General features: G+C 43.5%; 1 pseudogene; it reads left to right on the plus strand.

The window, feature by feature from the left end:
• The first annotated feature begins 13,405 nt into the window (after nt 1-13,405).
• The window catches only part of LOC148197484 (uncharacterized), a 45,779-nt pseudogene continuing 34,843 nt past the window's right edge, over nt 13,406-24,341 (plus strand).

Below are 24,341 nucleotides of genomic sequence, written 5' to 3' on the forward strand. Positions count from 1 at the left end.
TCACTAAAAACAACAATACTAGAGCACAAGATTAACTTTAAGATTAATAAAAACAAATTTATTCACAGTATAAAGAATATAAGAATAAAGCCTAAGTTGGTTAAGAATTACACAACAGTAAAGTACTAACACCGAGTCCCCGGCAACGGCGCCAAAAACTTGTTAACTCTTTGGCAAGTGTACCAAATCGTTCAAAGTAATAAAACCGGTAAGACCAGATATCGTTTCCCAAGAGACTCGTGTCACCAAACAATCGTATAATTTCCAACTAACTTAGACTAAAGAATGCTTCATAATTTGTGTTTTTATGCAAATAAAGTAAACATGAAACATAATTAATAAAAGTGATCTTAGATACTCAAACACTTGGAAATGGAAAGATTAGAAATGATATGGAATGGTATTGTTGGGGGTATGATTTCACCTACTTCACTCTTATGTAAAGAAAATCACTTCCTCTTCATTCAAAAGCCAATGTCAATCTACTAAATTACTCAAACCCAATTCCTTGGTAGAGAGAGCCTAGACTTCCTTATTAGACTCCAATTCCTTGGAAAACCTAACAATTATTTCTGCATTAAGAATTGAGATCTTAAGACAACCAAAAGTCCTAGCTCTATCCCTAGATACTATTTCCTTTAGGTGTTTAATCCAAGTCCAGATTTACCCAACATTTTCCAATATCAAGCAAACCCTAAAATCATGTAATGGGTAGCAATTTCACAACAAGCATTAAGAAAAGGAATTAAACACTAACAATCAATGAAAGAGGCATAAATTCATTCAAAACATAGTATTTTACATAAGATTTCAGTGGCTACATCAATCCCCCAACAATAATGAAACTAGCTCTCCATGAATGGAGAGCTCAAGCTTACAACAATGGTGGAAATGGGAGAAGGAAGAAGACCCAAGGATGAAGAAGGACTGTTTCCACAGCTCCTAGCTCGCCTCCAAGAGCTCCAATTGAGAGAAATCGTGTCTGGGCAGCAAAAGATCCCTTCCCCTTCGCGTTTTAGGGTTAAATAAGCTGTCTGCCACATCAGTAAAAATCGCGCCCGGGCGCCCTCTGTCAGTTGCGCCCGAGCGCGAAGCTCTCGTAAAAATTCAAACCTGGCGAAAAGTCGCGCCCGGGCGCCCTCTCTGTTTCGCGCCCGGGCGCGAGCCTCTCGCATCTGGACGAGCGCCCTATTCTGGCTTGGACGAGCGTCCTCTGCCTGGGATGAGCGTCCTATCATGGACGAACGTCCTCTCCTCTGGACGAGCTTTCTGGACGAACGTCCTCTGCCTGGCTGGACGAGCGTCCACTTCTGCCTGGCTGGACGAGCGTCTGCTTCTTGGACGAGCGCCCGCTTCTGGGACGAGCGCCCTCGGACAAGCGTCCTCCTGGACGAGCGTCCTCCTTCCTGGACGAACGTCCACTGTCCTGGGACGAGCGTCATCCTTCCTAGACGAACGTCCACTGTTCTGGGACGAGCGTTCGCTCGTGCTTCCACTCTGGACGAGCGTCCGTTCTTCTGCCTTCTGGACGAGCGTCCGCTCTCCTAGGACGAGCGTTCTTGCACTGCTGATGGCATTTCTTCGTGCTAATTTCTTGGTCCAGTTCTATCGTTTGTTGGAGAGTCTTCCAAGCTCATTTTTAGCTACAAAATAAGGGATTATTGATGAAAGTACATCAAGGTAGCCAAAAACACAAATATATAGAAAACAAGACAAAACAAGAGGACTAAGCAAGTTATAAGTTAGAAAGGAGTTGATTTTGCTACTAAAATGATGCTTAAAATATGGTAAAATTTAGCATTATCAGTAAGCGGCACTATTTTGGGCTTGGGCCTAATTTTTCTGTAATTTTAGAATAGTATATAAGCTTTAGGACATCCTAGGGTTTGTATCTTTGGCAGAGGACGAAGCAAACACTCACTTTTCCATCCCTTGAAGGAAGATCTTGGATGCTCAGGCTACCTCCTCCTCTTTCTAGGGTTCTATCTTTCGTTCTTTCATTATTATTCATCTAGTTTCACCATGAATATGGTGAACTAAACCTTGTATTGTTGTTGGGGAATCAATGTAGTCTTGTGAAACTCTCATATATGGAATTTATTTTAACGTCTTATATTAAGATATATGCTTTCTTTCATCTTTAGCTAGGGTTTTTCCTCTTTGCTTATTGCTTGCTTTGTTTAACTCATTCATTGCCATGATTATTGATTTTGTCGAAACGTACATGGAAGTCTAGATCCGGGGAATTTCTCCCAATAGCATATTGGTTGCCTTTAAGCTCCTGCACTTTAAGAAATAATTACTAGGAATGCTAGGAATTGTATGAACACATAATTAAGGATAGGCCTTCTTGCAAGGTGATTTAGAGAGTGGCATTAGCATTGATGATAAGAATGATGAATTCCTAAAAGTATATGAGAGTGGATAAGATGAAATTGATAACCCCAACAACATACTCATCCATCTAATTCATTGAAGTGTTTGTATTCTGTATTTCTCCATTGATCAAATTCATGCATACATATTTAATTACTGTCTCTTGCATTTAAACCTACAATCAATTTGTTCTTAAGTCTTAAATAATCAACAAAACATATAGCTAAACTAGGCTGTGAGTCCTTTGGGAAAACGATACTTGGTCTTACCTTGTTTTATTACTTGATACGATTCGGTCACACTTGCCGATTGTTAAACAAGTTGGTGGCGCCGTTTTTCGGTGATCATAAATTTGTCATCATCCACTTCATCCACTTCTTCCACTTCGTCAACTTTGTCAACTTTGTCAACCTAGTCAACTTCGACCACTTCAACTTCTGACACTTTGTCCACTTCGTCCACTTCTTCCACTTCTCCCACTTCTTCCACTTCTTCTTCTTATTCTTCTTCCACTTCTTCTTATTGTTCTTCTTCTTGTTCATCTTGTTCTCCTTATTCTGCTTCTTCCAGTTGTTCCACTTCGTCCACTTCATCCACTCCTTCCAATTCTTCAACTTCGCCATTGAGTCCACTTCGTCCACTTCATCCACCTCGTCCACCTCGTCCACCTCGTCTACTTCGTCTACTTCGTCCACTTTGTCCACTTCGTCCACATCGTCCACTTCGTCCATTTCGTCCACTTCGTCCACTTCGTCAACTTCGTCCACTTCGCCCACTTCGTCCACTTCTTCTTCTTGTTCTTCTTCCACTTCTTCCACTTCTTCTTCTTATTCTTCTTCTACTTCTTCTTCTTGTTCTTCTTCTTGTTCATCTTGTTTTGCTTACGCAACTTCTTGTTCTTCTTCTTGTTCTTCTTCTTGTTCTTCCACTTCAACTTCTTACACTTTGTCCACTTCGTCCACTTCTCCCACTTCTTCTTCTTATTCTTCTTACACTTGTTCTTCTTGTTGTTCTTCTTGCTCAACTTGTTCTGCTTATTCTGCTTCTTCCACGTCTTCCACTTCATCCACTTCGTCCACTGCGTCCACTTCGTCCACATCGTCCACTTCGTCCACTTCGTCCATTTCGTCCACTTCGCCCATTTCGTCAACTTCGTCAACTTCATCCACTTCGTCCACGTCTTCCACTTCGTCCACTAAATCCACTTCGTCCACTTCGCCCACTTCGTCCACTTCGTACACTTCGTCCACATCGTCCACATTGTCCACTTCGTCCACTTCATCCACTTCTTCTTGTTCTTCTTCCACTACTTCTTCTTGTTCTTCTTCCACTATTTCTTCTTGTTCTTCTTTTTCTAGTTCTTCTTCTTCTTCTTTTTCTTCAACTTCGTCCACTTCGTTCACTTCGTCTTCTTCCTCTTCTTAACCTTCTTCCACTTCGTCCATTTCGTCCAATTCGTCCCCTTTGCCAACTTCGTCTCTTCGTCCATTTCGTCAACTTCGCCCACTTCGTCCACTTCGTTCACTTCGTCAACTTCGTCACCTTCGTCCACTTCGTCTACTTCGTCCACTTCGTCAACTTCGTCAACTTCGTCAACTTCGTCAACTTCGTCAACTTTGTCCAATTCAAATTCTTCCACTTCGTCCACTTCGTCCATTTCGTCCACTTCTCTTTCTTATTCTTCTTCGACTTCTTCCTCTTGTTCATCTTATTCTGCTTACTCTACTTCTTCCACTTGTTCCAATTCATCCACTTCATCCACTTCTTCCAGTTCGTCAACTTCGTCCATTGGGTCCACTTCGTCCACCTCGTCCACTTCGTCCACGACGTCCACTTCTCCCACTTCTTCCACTTCTTCTTCTTGTTCTTCTTCTTCTTCTTCTTCTTCTTCTTCTTCTTCTTCTTCTTCTTTGTCCACTTCGTCGACTTCGTCCACTTCTTCTTCTTGGTCTTCTTCCATTACTTCTACTTGTTCTTCTTATTCTGGTTCTTATTATTCTTCTTCTTCTTTTTCTTCCACTTCGTCCATTTCGTCCACTCGTCCATTTCGTCCACTTCGTCCATTTCGCCCACTTCGTCCACTTCGTAAACTTCGTCCACTTTGTCCACTTCGTTCACTTCGTCAACTTCGTCCACTTCGTCCACTTCGTCCACTTCGTCCACTTCGTCAACTTTGTCAACTTCGTCCACTTCGTCCACTTCAACATCTTCCACTTCGCCCATTTCCTCCACTTCTTCTTCTTATTCTTCTTCCACTTCTTCTTCTTATTCTTCTTCTTGTTCATCTTCTTCTACTTAGTCTGGTTCTTCCACTTCTTCCACTTCGTCCACTTTGTCCACTTCGTCCACTTCGTTCACTTCGTCCACTTCGTTCACTTCATCCACTTTGTTCACTTCGTCCACTTTGTCCCCTTCGTCCACATCGTCCACTTCGTCCACTTCGGCACTTCGTCCACTTCGTCCACTTCGTCCACTTCATCCACTTATTCTTCTTGTTCTTCTTCTTGTTCTATTTCTTCTTGTTCTTCTTCTTGTTCTTCTTCTTTTTCTTCCACTTCATCCACTTCGTCTTCTTCTTCTTCTTCCACTTCTTCCACTACTTCCACTTCTTCCACTTCTTCCACTTCGTCAAATTCGTCAACTTCGTCCACTTCAACTTCTTCCACTTTGTCCACTTCGTCCACTCCGTCCACTTCTTACATTTCTTCCAGTTCTTCCACTTCGTCAAATTCGTCAACTTCGTCCACTTCAACTTCTTCCACTTTGTCCACTTCGTCCACTCCGTCCACTTCAACTTCTTCCACTTTTTCTGCTTATTCTTCTTCTTGTTCATCTTGTTCTGCTTATTCTGCTATTTCCACGTCTTTCACTTCGTCCACTACGTCTACTTCGTCCACTTCGTCCACATCGTCCACTTCATCCATTTCGTCCACTTCGTCAACTTTGTCAACTTCGTTCACTTCTTCCACTTTGTCAACTTTGTATACTTCGTCAACTTCCTCCACTTCGTCCACTCCGTCCACATTGTCCATTTCGTCCACTTCGTCCACTTCGTCAATTTCGTACACTTCTTCAACTTCGTTCACTTCGTCAACATTGTCAACTTCGTCCACTTTGTCAACTTCATCCACTTCTTCTTCTTGTTCTTCTTCCACTACTTGTTCTTTTTCTTCTTCTTGTTCTATTTGTTCTTGTTCTTGTTCTTCTTCTTCTTCTTTTTCTTCCACTTCATCCACTTTGTCTTCTTGTTCTTCTTCAACTTCTTCCACTACTTCCACTTCTTCCACTTCTTCTACTTCGTCAAATTCGTCAAATTCTTCCACTTCGTCCACTTCAACTTCTTCCACTTTGTCGACTTCGTCCACTTCTCCCACTTCTTCCACTTCTTCTTCTTATTCTTCTTCCACTTCTTCTTCTTGTTCTTCTTCTTGTTCATCTTGTTTTGCTTACTCTGCTTCTTCCACTTGTTCCACTTCGTCCACTACGTCCACTACGTCCACTTCGTCCACTACGTCTACTTCGTCCACTTCGTCCACTTCGTTCACTTCGTCAACTTTGTCAACTTGGTCCACTTTGTCAATTTCGTCAAATTCGTCAAATTCGTCCCCTTCGTCCACTTCAACTTCTTCCACTTCGTCCACTTCGTCCACTTCGTCCACTTCTCCCACTTCTTCCACTTCTTCTTCTTATTCTTCTTCCACTTCTTCTTCTTGTTCTTCTTTTTGTTCATGTTGTTCTGCTTAATCTGCTATTTCCACGTCTTTCACTTCGTCCACTACGTCCACTTCGCCGACTTCGTGCACTTCGTCCACTTCATCCATTTCGTCCACTTCGTCAACTTCGTCAACTTCGTCCACTTCCACTTCGTCCACTTCGTGTACTTCGTCCACCTCGTCCACTTCGGCCACTGCGTCCACTTCATCCACTTCTTCTTCCTGTTCTTCTTCCACTACTTGTTCTTGTTCTTCTTCTTGTTCTATTTGTTCTTGTTCTTCTTCTTCTTTTTCTTCCACTTAATCCACTTCGTCTTCTTCTTCTTCTTCTTCCACTTCTTCCACTTTGTCCACTTCAACTTCTCCCACTTCTTCCACTTCTTCTTCTTATTCTTCTTCCACTTCTTCTTCTTGTTCTTCTTTTTGTTCTTCTTCTTGTTCATCTTGTTCTGGTTAATCGGCTTCTTCCACTTGTTCCACTTCGTCCACTACGTCCACTTCGTCCACTTCGTCGACTTCGTTCACTTCGTTCACTTCCTCAACTTTGTCAACTTCGTCCACTTTCTCAACTTCGTTAACTTCGTCCACTTCAACTTCTTCCACTTTGTCCACTTCGTCCATTTCGTCCACTTCGTTCACTTCGTCCACTTCCACTTCGTCCACTTCGTCCACCTCGTCCACCTCGTCCACTTCGTCCCACTTCGTCCACTTCGGCCACTTCGTCCACTTCATCCACTTCTTCTTCTTGTTCTTCTTCCACTACTTGTTCTTGTTCCTCTTCTTGTTCTATTTGTTCTTGTTCTTGTTCTTGTTCTTGTTCTTCTTCTTTTTCTTCCACTTCGTCCACTTCGTCTTCTTCTTCTTCTTCCACTTCTTCGACTACTTCCACTTCTTCCACTTCTTCCAATTCGTCCACTTCGTCCACTTCGTCCACTTCGTCAACTTCGTCCACTTCGTACACTTCTCCTACTTCTTCCACTTCTTCTTCTTACTCTTCTTCCACTTCTTCTTCCTGTTCTTCTTTTTGTTCTTCTTCTTGTTGATCTTGTTCTGCTTACTCTGCTTCTTCTTGTTCCAATTCGTCCACTTCGTCCACTTCTTCCAGTTCGTCAACTTCGTTCATGTCGTCCACTTCATTCACCTCATTCACTTCGTCCACGTCATCCACTTCGTCCACTTCTCCCACTTCTTCCACTTCTTCCTCTTATTCTTCTTCCACTTCTTCTTCTTGTTCTTCTTCATGTACTTCTTGTTCTTCTTGTTCTTCTTCCACTTCGTCCACTTCGTCCCCTTCGTCCCCCTTGTCCCCTTCGTGCACTTCGTCCACTTCGTCAACCTCGTCCGCTTCGTCCAGTTCGTCGACTTTGTCAAATTCTCTCACTTCTTCCACATCTTCTTTTTGTTCTTCTTGTTCTTCTTCCACTTCTTCTTCTTGTTCTGCTGGTTCTTCTTCTTCTTCCACTTCGGCCACTTCGTCCACTTCGTCCAACTCGTCCACTTCGTCCAGTTCGTCGACTTTGTCCACTTCTCCCACTTCTTCCACTTCTTCTTGTTCTTCTTGTTCTTCTTGTTATTCTTCTTCTGCTGGTTCTTCTTTTTCTTCTTCTTCTACTTCGTCCATTTCATCCACGTCGTCAACTTCGTCCACTCCGTCCACATCGCCCATTTCGTTTACTTCGTCCATTTCGTCAACTTCGTTCACTTCGTCAACTTCGTCCACTTCGTCAACTTCGTCCACTTCGTCCAGTTCAACTTCTTCCACTTCGTCCACTTCGTGCATTTCGTCCACTTCGTCTATTTCGTCCAATTCGTCCAATTCGTCCAATTCGTCCACTTCGTCCACTTGGTCCACCTCGTCGACATCATCCACATCGTCCATTTCGTCCACTTCGACCAATTCGTCGAGTTCTTCCATTTCGTTCACTTCGTCAACTTTGTCAACTTCGTCCACTTCGTCCACTTTGTCAACTTCGTCAACTTCGTCCACTTCAACTTCTTCCACTTCTTCCATTTTGTCCACTTCGTTCCCTCCGTCCACTTCTCCCACTTCTTCCACTTCTTCTTCTTATTCTTCTTCCACTTCTTCTTCTTGTTCATCTTGTTATGCTTATTCTAGTTCTTCCACTTCGTCCACTTCGTCCACTTCGTCTGCTTCGTCCACTTCGTCCACTACGTCCACTTCGTTCACTTCGTCCACTTCGTCCACATCGTCCACTTCGTCCACATCGTCCACTTCATCCACCTTTGCCACTTCGTCCACTTCATCCACTTCTTCTTCTTGTTCTTCTTCCACTACTTGTTCTTGTTCTTCTTCTTGTTCTATTTGTTCTTGTTCTTGTTCTTCTTCTTCTTCTTTTTCTTCCACTTCATCCACTTCGTCTTCTTCTTCTTCTTCCACTACTTCCACTTCTTCCACTTCTTCCACTTCGCCCACTTCGTCGACTTCGTCAACTTCATCAACTTCATCCACTTCAACTTCTTCCACTTCGTCCACTTCGTGCACTTCTCCCACTTCTTCCACTTCTTCTTCTTATTCTTCTTCCACTTCTTCTTCTTATTCTTCTTTTTGTTCTTCTTCTTGTTCATCTTGTTCACCTTAATCTGCTTCTTCCACTTGGTCCACTTTGTTAACTACGTCCACTTCCTCTACTTCCTCCACTTCTTCCAATTCCTCAACTTCGTCCGTTGAGTCCACTTCGTCCACTTTGTCCACTTCGTCCACTTCGTCCACCTCGTTCACGTCGTCCACTTCGTCCACTTCTCCCACTTCTTCCACTTCCTCTTCTTGTTCTTCTTCCACTTCTTCTTCTTGTTCTTCTTCCACTTCTTCTTCTTGTTCTTCTTCATGTACTTCTTGTTCTTCTTTTTCTTCTTCTTCTTTGACTTTGTCCACTTCGTCCCCTTCGTCCCCCTCGTCCACTTCGTCCACTTCGTCAACCTCGTCCACTTCGTCCAGTTCATCAACTTTGTCAACTTCTCTCACTTCTTCCACTTCATCTTCTTGTTCTGCTTCCACTTCTTCTTCTTGTTTTTCTGGTTCTTCTTCTTCTTCAGCTTCGTCCACTTCGTCGACCTTGTCCACTTCTCCCACTTCTTCCACTTCTTCTTCTTTTTCTTCTTGTTCTTCTTCCACTTCTTCTTCTTGTTCTGCTGGTTCTTCTTCTTCTTCCACTTCGTCCGCTTTGTCCATTTCGTCCACTTTGTCCACCTCGTCCACCTCGTCCACTTCGTCCAGTTCGTCGACTTTGTCCACTTCTCCCACTTCTTCCACTTCTTCTTGTTCTACTTGTTCTTCTTCCAGTTCGTATTCTTGTGCTGCTGGTTCTTCTTTTTCTTCTTCTTCCACTTCGTGCACTTCGTCCACTTCGTCCACTTCCTCCACTTCGTCCACCTTGTCCACTTCGTCAACTTCGTCCACTCCGTCCACATCGTCCATTTCGTCCACTTCGTCTACTTCGTCAACTTCGTCCACTTCATTCACTTCAACTTCTTCCACTTCATTCACTTCAACTTCTTCCACTTCGTCTACTTCGTCTACTTCCTGAACTTCGTCAACTTCATCCACTTCGTCAACTTCGTCAACTTCGTCGACTTCGTCCACTTCATCCACTTCAACTTCTTCCACTTCGTCCACTTCTCCCACTTCATCCACTTCTTCTTCTTATTCTTCTTCCACTTCTTCTTCTTGTTCTTCTTCTTGTTCATCTAGTTCTGCTTATTCTGGTTCTTCCACTTCTTCCACTCCATCCACTTCCTACACTTCGTCCAGTTCATCGACTTTGTCCACTTCTCCCACTTCTTCAACTCCTTCTTCTTGTCTTCTTGTTCTCCTTCCACTTCTTCTTCTTGTTCTGCTGTTTCTTCTTCTTCTTCCACTTCTTCCACTTCGTCCACTTCGTCCACTTCGTCCACTTCGTCCACTTCGTCCACTTCGTCCACTTCGTCAACTTCGTCCACTTCGTCCACATCGTCCATTTCGTCCACTTCGTCCACTTCATCAACTTCGTCCAGTTCTTTACTTCATCAACTTCGTCAACTTCGTTAACTTCGTCCACTACGTCCACTTCGTCCACTTTTTCCACTTCTCCCACTTCTTGCACTTCTTCTTCTTATTCTTCTTCCACTTCTGCTTCTTGTTCATCTTGTTCTCCTTATTCTAGTTCTTTCACTTCTTCCACTTCGTCCACTACGTCGACTTCGTCCTCTTCGTTCACTTCGTCCGCTTTATCCACTTCGTACACTTCATCCACTTCGTTCATTTCGTCCACTTCGTCCACTTCGTCAACTTCGTCCACTTCGTCCACTTCTTCCACTTCGTTCACTTCGTCAACTTTGTAAACTTCGTCCACCTTATCAACTTCGTCAACTTCGTCCACTTCAACTTTTTCCACTTCGTCCACTTCGTCCCCTTCGTCCACTTCTCCCACTTCTTCCACTTCTAATTCTGATTCTTCTTCCACTTCTTCTTCTTGTTCATCTTGTTCTACTTATTCTGGTTCTTCCCCTTCTTCCACTTCGTCCACTTCATCCACTTCGACCACTACCTCCACTATGTCCACTTCGTCCACTTCGTTCACTTCGTCCACTTTGTCCACTTCGTCCCCTTCGTCCCCTTCGTCCACTTCGTCCCACTTCGTCCCCTTCTTCCACTTCATCCACTTCGTCCCACTTCGTCCCCTTCGTTCACTTCGTCCACATCGTCTAGTTCGTCCACTTTGTCCACTTCGTCCACATCGTCTAGTTCGTCCACCCTGCTTCTTCCACTTGGTCCACTTTGTTCACTACGTCCACTTCCTCCACTTCTTCCAGTTCCTCAACTTCGTTCGTTGAGTCCACTTCGACCACCTCGTTCACGTCGTCCACTTCGTCCACTTCTCCCACTTCTTCCACTTCTTCTTCTTGTTCTTCTTCCACTTCTTCTTGTTCTTCTTCCACTACTTCTTCTTGTTCTTCTTCATGTACTGCTTGTTCTTCTTCTTCTTCTTTGACTTTGTCCACTTCGTCCCCTTCATCCCCTTCGTCCCCCTCGTCCCCTTCGTCCACTTCGTCAACCTTGATGAGTCGTTATTTCTGGAATTATATTTAGTTTATTGCACTTAAATAAACCAGGGAATTGTGTTTAATTGTCTGTCATTTCCCCGTTTTCTGAATTCTGCTTAATTTGGTCGGAAATTCGTAATTGTGCTAATTTGGGTTTTCTGAGCTGATTAAGTGCATTTCTGGTTGCAGGGCAGTTGTGGAAACATCATCTGGAGCATTGGGATATTGAGTGACACACTCAAAGGCTCAACATTTAGTCATTTAGATTCTAATTAAAGTTGTAATTTCGTTTTCTAGAAGCCCTTAATTAGAATTAGGTGTTTTGGACCCTTTTAGGGGCAATTTTGTAAAAATATTTTTTTTTAGGACATATGGCTTTTAGGTTAGGGTTTGTAATTTTGTGTGTGGACCTTACCCTTATTAAAAGAGGGACACACGGCCCTTGTGCACAGCCGCCACTTGACACGGACCAATTACTCTTTCATTTTTGGACCTTAGTTTTTTTTCCGAGAACGTTGTTTTGATAATGAAGGAAGAACAAATATTCTCTTTTTCTTGGAGGATGAAACACTGATTCATTGTGCCCTTGTTTTATTCGGCTACACTATGCACGTTATTTTTCTTGGCTTGGAGAAATGATGATTTAACTTGGGAGGGGCTGGAACGTTTTTTTTGAGTATTCACTTTTCAAAAAGAGGGGCGCTGATTCCAGTAGCTGCACGGAGAAGGGCTGGAATGAAGGGAGCGTATGGAAGGAAGAAGCTGGATGGTGTCCTTATTTTTATTCAGAGAAATGGAACGTTTGAGGGAAGTGGTGAAGTGGTGTGGTAGGAGCTGATTCCATTTCGGAAGAAGCTTGTGCAGCGTGCGCGTGTTGGACGTCTTGGAAGAAGTGAGGCGCACGGCTGCCACATCATTGAAGAAGTGTTGTCTCGGTTGGAAAGTAGGAAGGCCACGGAAGCAGCTGGCAGCAGGGCACGTTGTTGAATGTAGTAGGAGAATGGTGTGCACGGTGCAAGCTGCTGGAAGGTTGATTAAAGAAGAAGCTGGAGAAGGTGTGTGGTGAGCACGAAGATTAAGAAGGAAGAAGCGGTCTAGAGAAGGGCTGGAACGGTGATTGACTTTAGGAGTTTATTTCTATTAGCTTAGCTGGAATAGAGAATGTAAGGTGGACACTTGGAAAGAACAGCACGGTGTAGTGTTTCTTTCGGCTTGGAGCACAAGCATGGGAGCGTCCTGGAATGAAGCGGTAATGAGTTTTAATTTCTTTCTTGGAGAAAGAAGTGAAATGGTGTCATGTTTAGGAAGCACACACGGGCATTGAAATAGCATGGATGCACACGGCCATTTTTATTTTTGCTGGAGAAGCTTTATGCTTTGAGGATTGGGAGACGTGAAGTTAATTTAAGTAGGGGCTGATTTCATTTGTTGAGCTGCTCATTAAAATCTTGAAAAAGAAGAGGTGATTGGACGGAGGGGCAGTTCTACGTTGGAAGAGGAGAAATCATTTTTTTGGAGAAAGGCACAGTGATTGATAATGGAGAAAAGAAAGAGCACGTTGCTGGAAGTGGGAAACATTTCCATTTTTATCTTTCTTTGAATGAAACACATTAGGTGCAGGGATGCTACGGCTTAGAGGAAAAGTATAGCTTTGCTTTTGATTATTTTTTTTGGAGATGGAAAGGAGTTGGTGGTGTGCACGGTGTTGAATGGTGAGACGTGCCAAGACTAGGCAAGTACACGGTCACGGGTGCAGCAAGAAAAATGGAATTGGGTCACGGTCTATGGTAGAGAAAAATTTATTTTCTATTACTTTGTGTGCTTAAAATATTTTATATCATGTTGAGTTGATTTTCTTCCATTTGGTTGTGAATGCGTAGGATAAATGACAACATTGTGTATTTGATGTTTTAGTGTAATCGTTGCATGTTTACAGCTTGAATTGTGTTTCGGTATTTATCTGTTGTAATTTCCATTTTAATGTTTGTATTCATGTTCGATTGTGTTTAATTCCCAGTTTTAATTTAATTTATTTCCAATCACAAGAACACTTTCAAACCCCCCCCCCCCACTACGTGTTGATCTAAGACTGAACCCAATTTGGTCCTTGAGAGACGACCTAGGAGTCACTTCCTAGTACTATACTGCATTCTTTTATGCACAATTTTTGTGGGAGGTGCGACCCTCTCATCAAAATGGCGCCGTTGCCGGGGACCAACGGTTCAGTTTTAGGTCTTTTGTGTTGATAATGTGTTGTTTGTTTGTTGTGTTTGTCTTGTATGTTTGAGTGTGTGTGATTTGTTTGTTTAGGTTGTTTTGTGTGTTCAAAATTTTTGTGATATCGTTTCATGATTTTAGGGTGTTGTGACTTAGTGCATGACTAGGGGAAATCCTGGGCCTATACCACCCTTTGATCCTGAGATTGATAGAACTTTTCATAGGTTAGCTAGGCATTCTAGAAATTTATCTTTAGAGTCTGTTTTTGAGTCTGTTCCATTGGATACTGTGCATCCCACTGCTGAGTACTTTGTGCATACTGCATCTACTGCATCTGTTGCATCTGCACGTGATTCTGATTCTGATTCTGTTGTTTTTCACACTGAGAACAATATGGCACAACCTCCACCTCGTGAGAGGACTTTTAGGGAGATGGCTGCACCTGATTTCGATATCGAAAGCTTGTGCATCCAATATCCTGATGAGGACGTTCCATTTGTTCTCAAGACTGGACTGATCCATTTGTTGCCCAAGTTTCATGGTCTTGCAGGTGAGAGTCCTCATAAGCATTTGAAGGAATTCCACATTGTCTGTTCTAGTATGAAACCACATGATGTTCCTGAAGAGCACATCTTCTTGAAGGCATTCCCTCATTCATTGGAAAATGTTGCTAAGGATTGGTTGTATGGTTTGGCGCCTAGATCCGTCACTAGCTGGGATGATCTGAAGAGGCTGTTCTTAGATAAATTTTTTCCAGCAGCCCGGACCACAGCTATCAGAAAAGACATAACTGGGATTAGGCAGCTTGGTGGAGAGAACTTATATGAGTATTGGGAGAGATTCAAGACACTTTGTGCTAGTTGTCCCCACCATCAGATACCTGAGCATCTCCTTGTCCAGTATTTCTATGAGGGTTTGAACAACATGGACCGTGGTATGATTGATGCTGCCAGTGGTGGAGCTCTTGGAGACACCACACCTGCTGAGGCCAGGCAATTGATTGAGAAGATGGCCTCCAACTCCCAGCAGTTTAGCACCAGGAATGATGCCATTGTGGTGAGGGGCGTACATGATGTTGTTGCCCAGTCTTTATTAGCTGTTGAAAGCAAGTTGGAAGGAAAGATTGACTCTCTTACGAAGATGGTGACACAGTTGACTACCAACCAGAGATCTGCAGCTCCATCTGCATCTGTTGCACGACTATGTGTTATTTGTCCTTCTAGTGACCATTATACAGATGCTTGTCCTTCTTTGCAGCACTCTGCTGCCTCTGATGCGCCTCAGGCTTATGCTACGAACATCTACAACAACAGGCAGCAACAACAGCAAAATCATGACTTATCCAGCAACAGGTACAACCCAGGGTGGAGGAATCACCCCAATCTGAGATGGAATAATGCGCCACAGCATCAACAGCAGGCACCACCTTTCCAAAATGCTGGAGCACCTAACAGATATGTGCCTCCACCTATGCAACAACACCAGAGGCAACAACAACAACAGCAACAAGAGGCACCTGCCCAACCAGTTGCCCAACCTTCCACTTCGTCTGAACCTTCATTGGAAGAGTTAGTGAGACAGATGACTATGCAAAACCTGCAGTTTCAGCAGGAGACTAGAGCTTCCATACAGAGTCTCACTAACCAGATGGGTCAGATGGCTACTCAGATAAACCAGGCGTAGTCTCAGAATTCGGATAAGTTGCCATCCCAAACTGTGCAGAACCCAAGGAATGTGAGTGCCATAACCCTTAGATCAGGGAAGCAGATTTTTGTGCCTTGAGAGCCCGCTTCTACACCTACGCCCATGCCTGCTACTTGTCCTAGAAAGAACGACCATGACGGTCCGAGCAAGGCATTTGAGGTGGGTGAATCTTCTTCTCCAGCCGGTGGTTCTTCTTCAGGTGGATCTTCTCCCTCTTCCACCACCACCGCTGCCACACCTTCTCCATTGGTTGACCGACCTATCCCTCTACCATTCCCTTCACGGGAACTTCCTAGCAAAAAGATGGAAGAGGTGGATAGGGAAATTCTGGAGACCTTCAGGAAGGTAGAGGTGAACATACCTCTACTCGATGCCATCAAGCAGATACCGAAGTATGCCAAATTCTTAAGGGAGCTGTGCACACACAAGAGGAAGATGAAGGGAAATGAGAGGATTAGCATGGGAAGGAATGTATCTGCGCTTATTGGTAAGTCGGTCCCGCACATCCCTGAAAAGTGCAAGGACCCAGGTATATTTTGCATTCCTTGTGTGATTGGAAACAATAAATTTGAAAATGCCATGCTTGATTTGGGTGCTTCTGTTAATGTCATGCCTTTGTCTATATATGCATCTTTGTCTCTTGGTCCCTTGCAAACCACGGGTGTGGTCATTCAGTTGGCCAATAGGAGTGTTACCCACCCAGCAGGTTTCATAGAGGATGTCTTGGTTAGGGTTGGTGAATTGATTTTTCCTCCTGACTTTTATGTTTTGGAAATGGAGGAGGGATTCTCTCATGGATCCGTTCCCATTATCTTAGGCAGGCCATTCTTGAAAACTGCCCGAACTAAGATTGATGTGTATGCTGGAACTTTGTCTATGGAATTTGCTGATATTGTTGTTCATTTTAATATCCTTGATGCAATGAAATTTCCAGCTGAGGACCATTCTCTGTTTAGGATCGATGCATTGGATGACATTATTGATAAATATGTTGTTGATGATTTTGATTCTTTGCATAAGAAAGAGCATTCTTTTCTATCTTCTCTACACACATGCATTGAATCTGAATTTGAGAATTATGTTGATTTTGAAGAGAATTTTGATATCCATGATGTTGATGATGTTTTTGATATGGATGATGTTGATAATGTAATTGTCATGGATATGGATTTGGAGCTTGATGAGATAGGTGTTCCGCCTTTAGCTGTGAATTCTTTGGAGTGAGAATGCACTAACCACTTTGTAGGAAGTACAAATGAATCTGACTTGCAGGCACCTACTCTTGAGTTGAAACAGCTCCCAGATAACCTCAAGTACGTGTACTTGGAGGATGATGAGAAGAAACCAGTGATCATTTCTACCTCCCTTGATTCTGTTCAAGAGGAGAAGTTGCTTGGTGTGCTGAGGAAGCACAAGAAGGCCATTGGTTGGAGTTTGGCTGACATACCTGGTATTAGCCCATCCACATGCATGCATAGAATTCTTTTGGAAGATGGGGCAAGGCCAGTGAGACAGCCACAAAGAAGGCAAAACCCCGTGATCATGGACGTCATCAAGAAGCAGGTGACCAAGCTTTTGCAAGCTGGGATCATCTACCCTATTTCAGACAGTCAGTGGGTTAGCCCCATCCATGTTGTGCCCAAAAAACTGGCCTCACTGTGGTGAAGAATGAGAGGAATGAGCTTATCCCAGCTAGAGTACAGAACAGTTGGAGAGTCTGCATTGACTATAGGAGGCTCAACCAAGCAACCAGGAAAGATCATTTCCCCCTGCCATTCATTGATCAGATGTTGGAGCGCCTGGCAGGTAAATCTCATTATTGTTTTCTTGATGGTTTTTTTGGTTACTTTCAAATAAATATTGCGCCTGAGGATCAAGAAAAAACCACATTCACCTACCCCTTTGGCACTTTTGCCTATAGGAGGATGCCCTTTGGTCTATGCAACGCCCCTGGTACCTTCCAGCGGTGCATGCTTAGCATTTTTAGCGACTTTCTTGAGAATTGCATAGAGGTGTTTATGGATGATTTTACTGTGTATGGATCCTCCTTTGATGCATGTTTAGACAGTCTGGAAAAAGTTTTGAAAAGATGCATAGAAACAAACCTTATTCTCAATTTTGAGAAATGTCACTTCATGGTTGGACAAGGTTTGGTTCTAGGGCATATCATTTCTGAAAAGGGAATAGAGGTAGACCCTGCTAAGATATCTGTAATTTCGCAGTTGCCTTACCCCTCTTGCGTGCGAGAGGTGCGATCTTTTCTTGGACATGCAGGTTTCTACAGGCGCTTCATCAAAGATTTCAGCAAGAAGGCGCTTCCCCTGTCCAGACTGCTGCAGAAAGATATTGACTTTTCTTTTGATGACAGATGCAAGCAGGCGTTTGATTGCCTGAAGGAAGCTTTGACTACCGCCCCTATCATTCAGGCACCGGATTGGACAGCCCCATTTGAGCTCATGTGTGATGCGTCTAATTATGCATTAGGGGCTGTCTTGACACAGAAAATTGACAAGCTGCCGAGAGTGATCTACTATGCTTCACGCACTTTGGATGTTGCCCAGGCAAATTATACCACCACTGAAAAAGAGTTGTTGGCAATTGTTTTTGCCCTTGATAAGTTTAGGTCATATTTGCTTGGATCACCTGTTATTGTGTATACTGACCATGCAGCTCTAAAGTTTTTGTTGAAAAAGGCTGAGTCAAAGCCTAGATTGATCAGGTGGATGCTACTGCTCCAAGAGTTTGACTTGCAAATTGAAGACCGGAGTGGAGCACGAAATTTGGTTGCAGACCACCTAAGCCGGATTGAAAAAGCTGGGAATGAAGCTGATGTGTTGCCCATACAGGATGCCTTTCCTGACGAGAGTTTGTTGATGATTTCTTACTCTCACCCCACTCCTTGGTTTGCACACATTGTAAATTACTTGGTTGCTTTTGTTTTTCCTCCCTTAGCATCACGTGCTCAGATTGCTAAAATTAAGAGTGATGCTAAGTATTATGTTTGGGATGACCCATATCTGTGGAAGTTGTGCAGTGACCGGGTTACTAGGAGATGCATTCCGGACCATGAGATTGACTCGGTCCTGCAGTTTTGTCATGCCTCCTCACCTGGTGGTCATTTGGGGATACAGAGAACAGCTCGCAGGGTGCTGGACTATGGTTTCTATTGGCCTTCCATCTTCAAAGATGCGGAGAAGATTTGCAGCACTTGTGAGCCTTGTCAGAGAACAGGAGGATCAATTTCACAAAGACAAGAGATGCCTCAACAACCTATGTTGTTCTGTGAGGTGTTTGATGTATGGGGTATAGATTTCATGGGTCCTTTTCCTGTTTCTTTTGGTTTCTGTTATATTCTCCTTGCTGTGGATTATGTTTAAAAATGGGTGGAAGCTAGAGCCACCAGGACTAATGATGCTCGGGTTGTTGTAGATTTTGTTAGATCTCACCTCTTTTGCAGGTTTGGAGTGCCTAAAGCAATTGTTAGTGATCAAGGAACCCATTTTTGCAACAGATCCATGCAAGCTTTGCTCAAGAAATATGGGGTGACGCATAGAGTTTCTACACCTTACCACCCCCAAACAAATGGGCAGGCTGAGATCTCCAACAGGGAGATTAAGAGGATTTTGGAGAAGATTATCCAGCCCAACAGGAAAGATTGGAGCAATAGGTTGGATGATGCTCTTTGGGCTCACAGGACAGCTTACAAAGCACCGATAGGGATGTCTCCCTACCGGGTTGTCTTCGGAAAGGCATGTCACCTACCGGTCGAGATTGAGCATCGGGCATATTGGGCTGTGAAGATTTGCAACTTCTCCATGGACCAAGCTGGAGAGGAAAGAAAGTTGCAACTGAATGAATTGGATGAGATCCGATTGGAGGCATATGAGAACTCGAAGTTCTACAAGGAAAGGACAAAGAAGTTCCATGATAGTTCTATTGTTAGAAAGGACTTCGAGGTTGGCCAACAGGTTTTGTTGTATAACTCTAGACTGGGCCTCATGGGTGGTAAGTTGAGATCAAAATGGACTGGACCTTTTGTTGTGACTAATGTTTATCCTTATGGTGCAGTAGAGATCCAAGGTCCATCTACAGCTAAAAGCTTCAAGGTGAACGGGCATAGACTGAAGCCTTTCCTCAGCAACCCTTCTTTAGTGGATGTAGTGGTGGAGGAGACGTCTTTGGTCCACCCCACCTATCCTCCCATCTGACTCAGGGAGTTTCTCTTCTCCTTCCCTCCTCACTTTTATTGCACTTTGTCGATATCTGATGATTGTTCTGATTGTTTGATCTACTGATTGTGACACACTGAGGACATTGTGTCGTTTAAGTGTGATCTATTAGGGGAGGTTGTTTCTTTGTTCGTGTTTCGGTTTTTATGTAGTTTGTTGTGTCTTGTGTACAGTTTTGCATGCTTTTCGTAAATTCTGGATTGTGGTTCGGTTGTCAGTTTTCCTTCACTTCATTGATACTCTGAGATGTGGATTCCTTGCTTTTCTTTGCTTGGAAGATGATCATGATGTTTGAAAGTTGAATTGATTGTGACACAAATGCCCTGTGTGAGAATTTGAGCCACTTTATGTTCTTTCTTGTGTGATATGTCTCTTGATTGCTTGCACATATGCCTTGGCTTGACTCTTGTTGATAATTCTTGATTGATATGCATGTTTGGAAGTGATAAAGGCAGTTTTGTTCTTGAGCCTCTCTAGCCAAATAAGCCTACCTTGTTCTGATCCTTTGAAAACCCTTTTTGAGCCTATACTTTCCCCCATTTCTTTGTTTTGAATGCTCATACACTAGCCCTAAGAGAAAAACCATGATTACCTTAACCTTAGGGAATTTTGGAGCTTTGGAAGTGTTTTGGGAACAAGTGTGGTCTCATGGGGGTTTCTGATGAGTTGGCCGGTTGGTTCCTCTTCTTGTTTGTTTTGGTAAATATATGTGTATCTTGTCTTTTACAGTTTTGTTTTGAAAAGAGAGAAAAGAAAAGAGATAGGATGAAAAAAAAAGAGAGCAGTAAAATAGTGAAAAAAAAATGTGTGAATAATTGTGAATAATGGAGTCAAGAAGAGGATGGAATTAGAGGTTGTGGGTGTGTTTGAATGTGTTTACACTTGTTCCCCATTGCTCCTCTGTTCCTTATGGTTTGTAGCTTCTTATCCAGATATATCCTCCCTTGTCCTTGGCCCCATTACAACCATGAAAAGACCTTTTGATTTGAACATGCGTATGTGTTTGAGTGTTGATATTAGAGGCTTGCCAAGTCTATTTGTGATTGCTTTCTTGAGTGCATTGAGTGACATTGATTTACCTTAAACACTTGAGAGAAACACTGATTGTGTGCATCTGTGAGGCTCTGTTGCTTTTGATTCATCTCTTGAACTGATTGAATGTTTTCCTTGTACTGAACTGTTTGGATGATTCTTTGAGTATTTGCTTTCAAACCTCGTCCACTTCGTCCAGTTCATCGACTTTGTCAACTTCTCCCACTTCTTCCACTTCTTCTTCTTGTTCTGCTTCCACTTCTTCTTCTTGTTTTTCTAGTTCTTCTTCTTCTTCAGCTTCGTCCACTTCGTCCACTTCGTCGACTTTGTCCACTTCTCCCACTTCTTCCACTTCTTCTTCTTCTTCTTCTTCTTCTTCTTCTTCTTCTTCTTCTTCTTGTTCTTCTTCCACTTCTTCTTCTTGTTATGCTGGTTCTTCTTCTTCTTCCAGTTCGTCCGCTTCGTCCGCTTCGTCCACTTCGTCCACCTAGTCCACCTCGTCCACTTCGTCCAGTTCGTCGACTTTGTCCATTTCTCCCACTTCTTCCATTTCTTCTTGTTCTTATTGTTCTTCTTCCAGTTCTTATTCTTGTTCTGCTGGTTCTTCTTTTTCTTGTTCTTCTACTTCGTCCACTTCGTCCGCTTCGTCCACTTCCTCCACTTCGTCCACCTCGTCCACTTCGTCAACTTCGTCCACTTCGTCCACTCCGTCCACATCGTCCATTTCGTCCACTTCGTCTACTTCGTCAACTTCGTCCACTTCGTCCACTTCGTTCACTTCCTGAACTTTGTCCACTTCGTCCACTTCGTCCACTTCGTCAACTTCGTCAACTTCGTCCACTTCGTCAACTTTGTCAACTTCGTCCACTTCATCCACTTCAACGTCTTCCACTTCGTCCACTTCTCTCACTTCTTCGACTTCTGCTTCTTATTCTTCTTCCACTTCTTCTTCTTGTTCTTCTTCTTGTTCTTCTTCTTGTTCTTCTTCTTGTTCTTCTTCTTGTTCTTCTTCTTGTTCATCTTGTTCTGCTTATTCTGGTTCTTCCACTTCTTCTACTTCATCCACTTCCTCCACTCCGTCCATTTCGTCCAGTTCATCGACTTTGTCAACTTCTCCCACTTCTTCCACTCCTTCTTCTTGTTCTTCTTGTTCTCCTTCAACTTCTTCTTCTTATTCTGTTGTTTCTTCTTCTTCTTCCACTTCGTCCACTTCGTCCTCTTCGTCTACTTCGTCCACTTTGTCGACTTCGTCCACTTTGTCCACTTTGTCCACTTCGTCAACTTCGTCGACTTCGTCCACATCGTCTATTTCGTCCACTTCGTCAACCTCCTCCACTTCGTTCACTTCCTCAACTTTGTCAACTTCGTCTACTTCATCCACTTCGTCAACTTCGTCAACTCCGTCCACTTCGTCCACTACATCCACTTCGTCCACTTTGTCCACTTATCCCACTTCTTCCACTTCTTCCACTTCTTCTTCTTATTCTTCTTCCACTTCTTCTTCTTGTCCATCTTGTTCTGCTTATTCTGGTTCATTCACTTCTTCCACTTCGTCCAATTCGTCAACTACGTAGACTTATTCCACTTCGTCCACTACGTCGACTTCGTCCTCTTTGTTCACTTTGTCCACTTCGTCTACTTCGTCCCTTTTATCCACTTCGTACACTTCGTCCACTTCGTCCATTTCGTCCACTTCGTCCACATCGTCCACTTCGTCCACTTCGTCCACTTCGTCCACTTCGTCCACTTCGTCCACTTCGTCCACTTCGTCCACTTCGTCCACTTCGTCCACTTCGTCCACTTCGTCAACTTCGTCCACTTCTTCCACTTTGTCCCCTTCGTCCACTTCTTTCACTTCTTCTTCTCATTCTTCTTCCACTTCTTCTGCTTGTTCATCTTGTTCTGCTTATTCTGGTTCTTCCATTTCTTCCACTTCGTCCACTTCGACCACTTCGTCCACTTCGTCCACTTCCTCCACTTCCTCCACCTCGTCCACTTCGTCCACTTCCTCCACTTCGACCACTTCGACCACTTCGTCCACTTCGACAACTACGTCCACTACGTCCACTTCGTCCACTTCGTTCACTTCATCCACTTCGACGACTTCGTCCACTTCGTGCACTTCGTCCACTTCGTGCACTTCGTCCACTTCGTCCCCTTCGTCCACTTCGTCCCACTTCGTCCCCTTCTTCCACTTCGTCCACTTCGTCCACTTCGTCCCACTTCGTCTCACTTCGTCCCACTTCGTCCCACTTCGTCCACTTCGTCCACTTCGTCCACTTCGTCCACTTCGTCCACTTCGTCCACTTCGTCCACTTCGTCCACTTCGTCCACTTCGTCCACTTCGTCCACTTCGTCCACTTCGTCCACTTCGTCCACTTCGTCTAGTTCGTCCACTTTGTCCACTTCGTCTACTTCGTCCACCTCGTCCACTTCGTCCACTTCGTCCACTTCGACCACTTCGTCCACTTCGTCAACTTCGATCGCTACGTCCACTACGTCCACTTCGTCCACTTCGTTCACTTCGTCCAGTTCGTCGACTTCGTCCACTTCGTGCACTTCGTCCACTTCGTGCACTTCGTCCACTTCGTCCACTTCCTCCCCTTCGTCCCACTTCGTTCCACTTCGTCCACATCGTCTAGTTCGTCCACTTTGCCCACTTCGTCCACTTCGTCCACCTCGTCCACTTCGTCCACTTCGTCTATGATGGAGAAATTTATGAACACCAAATTATGATGTCACAAACTTGTTTTTCAATCGGCAAGTGTGACCGAATCGTTCAAGTAATAAACTTGGTAAGACCAAGTATCGTTCTTCCCAAAGGACTCACGGCCTAGTTTAGTTGTGTGGTTTCTTGATTAGCTAAGACTTAAAGACGAAATATTTGGATTTTATATGGAAAAGAGGAAAATTAAATATGTATGCATGAAGTTTTGATCAATGGCAAAAAGCAAAAGATAAACACTTTCAATGAAATATATGTATGAATATGTTGTTGGGGGTCAATTTCATCTTATCCACTCTCATATATTTTAGGAATTCAACATTCAAATCATCATTGTTAATGCCACTCTCTAAAGTACCTTTCAAGAAGGCTTCTTCCTAATCACGAGTTCATACAATTCCTAGCATTCCTAATGATCAGTTCATAAGTACAGGAGCTTAACGACAACCAATATAATATTGGGAGAATTTCCCCGGATCTAGACTTCCCCGTACGCGCCCGTATCGACAAAACCAATAATCATGCATCGAATGAGTTAAACAATCCAAGCATTACGCAAAGAGGAAAAACCCTAACTAATGATGAAAGAAAGCATAGGTCTTAATTAAAATATGTAAAAAACAGATTCCATATATGAGAGCTTCAAATGATTACATTGATTCCCCAACAAACATACAGAGTTTAGTTCACCATATTCATGGTGAACCTAGATGAATTACAATGAAAGAATGAAAGATAAAACCCTAAAAAGGTGAAGAGGAAGCCTCAGCATCCAAGATCCTCCTTCAAAGGGGTGGAAGAGAGAGTGTTTACTTCGTTCCAGCCAAAGATACAAACCCTAGGAAACCCTAAAGCTTATATATTATTCGTAAATTACAGAAAATTAGGTCCAAGCCCATTAAAGTGCCGCTCAGCGGTAAAATACCGCTCAGCGGTAAGTGCGTGTCACGTTTCTTCCCCTCAGCGGCCATTTTGCCCCTCAGCGGTCCTCCCGTGAGCTCCTGAGTGCCGCTCAACGGTAAACTGCCGCTGAGCGGTGACTTCGGCTTCTCCTTTTGCACTTTTTGATGTCTTTTCTGATTCCATATCTCTCCTTCTTCACTTCTTTCACCAAATTCACCTTAAAACCTGCACAAAAACACTGAAATCAAGCATAAACCTGTCCAACTCTCTTATTTCTGAAAATATGAAGAAAAGCATGATTTGAAGCTAGTTTCTAAGTATAAAGGTTGCTTTTAGTATCAATTTTAAGCATGAAAATAATAGTTTTTCAACTGTTATCACAACCCCAAACTTAGAACTTTG

Source organism: Vigna umbellata, chromosome 5 (genome assembly GCF_029865625.1).
Source record: "Vigna umbellata cultivar VRB3 chromosome 5, Vumbellata_1.0, whole genome shotgun sequence".
NCBI lineage: Eukaryota > Viridiplantae > Streptophyta > Magnoliopsida > Fabales > Fabaceae > Vigna > Vigna umbellata.